The 6,000-nt window shown below is 43.4% G+C and overlaps 1 protein-coding gene across 1 annotated transcript in view; it reads left to right on the top strand.

Moving 5' to 3' along the window:
• The first annotated feature begins 527 nt into the window (after positions 1-527).
• LOC124803066 (odorant receptor Or2-like) overlaps positions 528-6,000 on the top strand; it is a 68,675-nt gene continuing 63,202 nt past the window's right edge. Inside the window, exon 1 of the mRNA XM_047264193.1 lies at positions 528-645. The gene's annotated coding sequence lies outside the window, so the exon portion shown is untranslated. The remainder of the gene's footprint in view (positions 646-6,000) is intronic.

Here is a 6,000-nt window from a genome sequence, read left to right as displayed (position 1 = left end):
TGTACACTCAGTAATTGATGGTTCAAATGGCTCTGGGCACTATGGGACTTAACAGCTGAGGTCATCAGTCCCCTAGAACTTAGAACTACTTAAGCCTAACTAACCTAAGGACATCACACACATCCATGCCCGAGGCAGGATTCGAACCTGCGACCGTAGCAGTCGCGTGGTTCCAGACTGAAGCGCCGAGAACCGCTCGGCCACCACGGCCGGCTCAGAAATTGAGCTATACATAACTTCATATGGTATAAATTTTCTGTAGTGCTGAGTTATATACAAATGCTGTTCCTGATGGAAACAAAGTCTTAAACGTTCATACTCATATGTAAGACAATGACACAAAGCGACGTTTAGTGACGTCGTGCTACTTTGATGTAATGTTCCCCACTGCAGTGTTCATTGGTCTGTATATGCACTTGATCTGGAGGGCCGAGCCCTTGACTCCGACGGGTTATCGGGATACGCCGGTTATCGGGCCTGCCAGTCAGAGTTTCTAGCAGGGAGGTCATATTAATTCCGCAGTCTGTGGTGGCGTTTGTGCTGGGTGCCACCAGACGGAGATCATCCAGCGATGGGTAGTGATGGAGGCTCCAAACCGCCGTCTCTTGCGTAGCTCTCATCGGAGTGCAGCGCGTAAACACTTTTGTAAATATTTATGTCATATTACGTATACAAAGGGATCACTATAATTAACTGCGAAAAATGTTTCCAATGAAAATACATCTGTAAGCAGGTAATTTGTAAGACGACTTCGTTAGGAGTCTCCACTTTATTAAAACCGCGCGTACTCGTCAGCAGCATTGAAACGAGCAAGCTGTCGAGGAAGGTACAGCTACGATTACGCCAGACACACACGGCGCCTGCCGCCACGTAGCTGGTTGTCCCGTTCAGAAGTGTCTGAATTTTGCGTCATGTTCAAAAGCATTCAAACGATCTAAATTTGGCGTCAGTGAGCACTACATTCGGAAGTTTCCCTAATGATTTGTTGGATGTTTTCACAGCGTTCCATTATTTGTCGAAGCCAACAATTACACTGTTGATACAAGTCAATTACATACGGTCCGCTGACACTAACGCGACCACTGCCTATATTTAACGTCAACGTGCAATACCAACTCACAGACGACATATGGCAGCACTAGCAGTAGACAGTATATAAAATGTGTTGGGGGAACGCGGAAAACAGTGCAGTCGCTGTCGTAGAGCGGAAACGAAGCGATTTATCTGCTGCACAAAAAAGCATGTTCATTGACTATAGGGCAACGACGGAAGTACGAGGGCATTTCGAAAAGTAAAGGTACAATGGCTCGCAGTCTATAAGTAGAACATTTATTTAGAAAACGTCAGTTACATCTTATTAATTGGATTATTTGTTAATTTTCGACATAATCACACCCGTTATCCAAACATTTGTTAAGTCAAAGCAAAAGTTTTTGTATCCCACAGCCATAGAAGGTTGCCGCCTGTTGTCGGAACCACATTTCAACTTCATCTTTGATCTCTTCATCGTCGTGGAATGATTTTCCACCAAGATGTGACTTCAGGTAACGGAAGACATGGAAGACGGTGGACGCAAGGTCCGGGTTGTATGGCGGATGGTCCAATACGTCCCTTTTGAATTGTTTGAGTAGTGCTTTGGTTACGAGCACTGTGTGAGGCCGAGCGTTGTCATGAAGCAAGCGGACTCCACTTGTCAGCATTCCCCTGCGTTTGTTTTGAATTGCCCTTCGAAGACGGTTCAAAGTCTGACAATATACAGCAGCATTAATTGTCGTTCCAGGAGGCATATATTCCAACAGAAGAATGCCTTGTCTGTCCCAAAAAACAGAAGCCATGATTTTCTTCGCTGAAATCGACGCTTTGCATTTCTTGGCTTTTGGTGAATTCGAATGGCGCCATTTCATTGATTGTTGCTTGGATTCAGGTGTATGGTGATAAACCCACGTCTCGTCACCTGTCGCAATGTGATCAAGGAACTCATGACCTGCTTCAGCATAGCGTGTGAGGAAGTCAAGTGCAAAGCCCATCCTTTTCTTTTGTGTTCTTCCGTTTACAGTTTTGGAATCCAGCGCTCACACAATTTGCTGTACCCTAACTTGACAGTCAAACGTCATAAAGTGTTGTCATTGACACGTTCGGTATGATCTGAAGCCATTCTTTCAATGTGGGACGTCTATTCGCACGAATTGCTTTCTCCATTCTCCGATGAAGGGCATCAGAGATCGCAGATTGCTTACCTGTTCTTTGTTCGTCATGAACATCGGTCCTACCTTCAGAAAAATGACGACACCATTTCGTTACATTTTGTCGATTCATAATGTTCCCATAAACAGAAACAATTTCTTTGTAAATATCCGCTGGTCGCTGACCTTTTGCATGAAGGAAACGTATGACGGAGCGCACTTCGCATTTGGCGGGATTCTGAATTGGCGCAGCCATTTTAAACACGACCTTCTCCAACCAGAAGCAACGTTCAACTGCCGAACGACTGCGAGGAGAAACCTAACAGTTCAAGGTTAACACCAGTGTTGCCAATTTGCTCGGCAAAACTCTTCTGTTCCTCAGGTGTACGGTGTATCTTTACTTTCAGAAATACCCTCGTATTTACGAAACGGCCAAGTTTGTAAACTGTTCACTTGCCGCCGTGGTTAATGTATACCGTAAATGGCAAAATGGGGCAACGCAAAATCAGCGTCGAGGTAGCTGTGGTGCACTGCGAGCAGTAGGTGACAGGGATGAACGACGGCTGCGGAGATGTGTAGGGGCGAATAGGCGTGCCACTGTTGAACAACTGATCGCTCAGTTCATCCGAGGGGCTACCAACAGCGGCTCCTGAAAGACCATTCAGCGAAAGTTGCTCCGTATCGGCCTCCGCCGCCGGCGCCCTGTTCACACACCCATGACCACTGCTGTTCATCGGAAACGAAGGCTGGAACCTTAGCAGGCCAATAGAGCAGCTGGACGTCCGCTGAGTCGCTACAAGAGGCCTTTCCAGAAGAACCACTTTTAAGCTCCATTGGACAGTTGGCCATTGGCATTTACAGTGTGAAACGTCTAAAAGCAAACACCCTGAGACAATCTTCTGAAGGGTACACCCTAGTGAAAGTTGCTTCATAGCCTGATAAAACATTTTGGTGGTACTGCCTAGGAGATCTAATTCTCCAGGGGACAATAAAACGACACAGGTATACATCTATCATTGGGGACCTTGTACACCAGTTTGCTTTTCCTCTACCCAGTGGCATCCACCGGCATGACGGGGCAACAGGATGAGTTTAACCTACTCTCCCGGCCACCAAACTCTCGTATTGAAACCCAGTTGATAATCTGTGGAACTACCACGACAGACTTTTCTGGCCACAGATCCTCAACTGAGAAACCTGGCGCAGCTGGCCACGGGACTGGAGTGCCCTGCAGCGGACCACGCTGCAGAAGGTGGTCATTCAGGCTTTTGACAGGCGGCCACATTAATGTGACAATTGATGCGTAACGAAATCATGCTTGATGTCACTGTATACTAATTTAGAAGGAATTTAGGGGCTCACGCTCTTTTCTCCAATGCGTTTGACTTTTAGCTAGGCATAATATGATAAACACATACAGATTAGGCTTCTGTTAGGCTGAACACGGACTACGTGTTTTGCAACACTCGGCTCGCCTGAGAAAAGCCCCAATGTACTCCAGTCAGCGATATATGATATAAGCTTGGATGCTGCGAAAGTATTGACTCGCTGACTAAAAACTTCTGCTTGTCCGTATTTACCGTCAGGGAGAGCATGATTATAAGTATCATACTACTACTAGTATAATGCAAGGCTCTGGTGATGTTGCTGTCCTCTGTGCGTATAAGTGTAATATACAATATGGTTATCAAAAAAAAATATAATTAGCCTACCAATTACTTCTCATAAATCAAGAAAGTCGTTTTCTGTAGCGTGACATTTCGTTCATTGTTATGTTTTTCCAGAAGCATGATTGCCAGCAAATTCTATATACATGATTGCCCGGTACAGACAGCCGATTTGTTCCGAAGGAACTAAGATTTCGGATGTTGAGTGATGCTCCAGTTAGCATTGCTCCAACTGGCTTCATTTTGGATTGAACAACGTCGTTGGACATAACTTCGGAAAATGCTTAATAGAAATTCACTCCATCACAGTATGCACTCATCAATTTTGTCGCCGGAGACTGCGTTTGATGGTATACATTTACTTAACCCGCTTGAGTCACGTGACGGGTTTCGAGAAAGGGAAGTGGATTAAAGTCCTCTTGCTAGTATGCGACGCGCTCGATATTGAGGACAAGGGATGCTCCTCACTTACTGTGCACCAAACGGAATTGTCTGTTGACAAACATGAACGAAAGACTACTCACTTCAATGTGTAGTTGTTGGAACAGTGGTGACATGATTGTCAGTAACGAGATTTTCAAGATGATGTCAGTCAGCGGAATGAAACTTGTTTTCGTACACAAATGTGATGTTTCTTAGTGATAAAATATATATGAGCTCTAACTAAAAATGTGTGACAAGTTATCCATGATTTGGGTGGATTTGTGAACCTGTCTCGGACTATAAAAAAATTTATACCTAGAACATTTGTGTTCAGGTATTTTTCCCTCCCACACATCTCTTTAATATGATGTGAATACCTCACTCAAGCATCGACACAACACACACACACACACACACACACACACACACACACACACATACACACAGGTGGAGAGAGAGAGAGAGAGAGAGAGAGAGAGAGAGAGAGAGAGAAAGAGAGAGACAGAGAGAGAGAGAGAGAGAGAGAGAAAGAGAGGAGAAGGAGAGAGATTAATGACACTTGGCATAACCATTCCTAGTAAAGTATAATAAAGCGAGATGAAAGTATTTCGCTATGCATTTTAGTGGAGTATAAAGCAGATAACGTAGAGAATTTTATTGATGGACGATTTTACGTGCTTATGCGCTTCGATAAGTAACAAAAACGTGAAAACAGTTATTTGTGATGCTATGTAGGTGTTATGTGTGTGTGTGTGTGTGTGTGTGTGTGTGTGAGTGTGTGTGTCTGTGTGTGTGTGTGTGTGTGTGTGTGTGTGTAGGTATATGTATATGTGTGTTTCTGTGTGCGTACGAAGGAAAGGAAAGGAAAATAAAGCTTTGTGCACATCAATGTTTTACTATGTAGGAGAGATAACGTGTGCAAAGTAGTATCGAATTTTACGCATGAAATACAGAGGTAAGTGAATGAGTGTGTACGCAGTTCAGGTGAGGAAGGTTACGTAATTTGTATTTAAAAAGAATAGAATTGACGAATGTCGTGAACATGGAGCTAATTCAACTGAATGTTGCGTATTTTTCGACATGGAATGTATTACAGTGATGGCCAATATCTCTGATTATGACATCATTCTTACGCAACTCAGTCGCATGTTGACAGGTATAATGCAATGGCTGCCTCATTTTAATACCATATTAGCTTTTACAGTGTGGACTGATAATAATGTGCACTATATTTCCTTGGATAAAATGATAAAATATACACTAAATTATATTCATACACGTTACGCTGTGTGTAATAGTGGAAGTCAGTTAACGGTGGACAAGATTCCAAAAGGTGGCTTCCTGCTCTCAGTGACGAACTCTAGCTAACTGCCCTGCCATCGCGTCCATCTTATAATCGAGGGAGACAAAACAATTCGCTGAGATTAATGCAAATTTTTGCCTTATTGGGCACAGTTGGTAAAATCTATTTAATGTTTATGTATCAATATGACATGTTGCTACGTTGCGGGCAGAAAAAAACAGATATACTACAAACATTACTGTCTATACGAAAAAGTTTTTTCATGTGGCTCACCTCTGTAGTATTTTCTTTCACGGTGATAGTCGGTTGAATTCTAATGTAAACCATTGGGCACAGTTGGTAAAATCTATTTAATGTTTATGTATCAATACGACATGTTGCTACGTTGCGGGCAGAAAAAAAAACCGATATACTACAAACCTTA

This window comes from Schistocerca piceifrons, chromosome 6 (genome assembly GCF_021461385.2).
Source record: "Schistocerca piceifrons isolate TAMUIC-IGC-003096 chromosome 6, iqSchPice1.1, whole genome shotgun sequence".
Taxonomy (NCBI): Eukaryota; Metazoa; Arthropoda; class Insecta; order Orthoptera; family Acrididae; genus Schistocerca; species Schistocerca piceifrons.
Note: the sequence above shows the minus strand (reverse complement) of the source record. Positions and strands in the feature narration are given on the sequence as shown.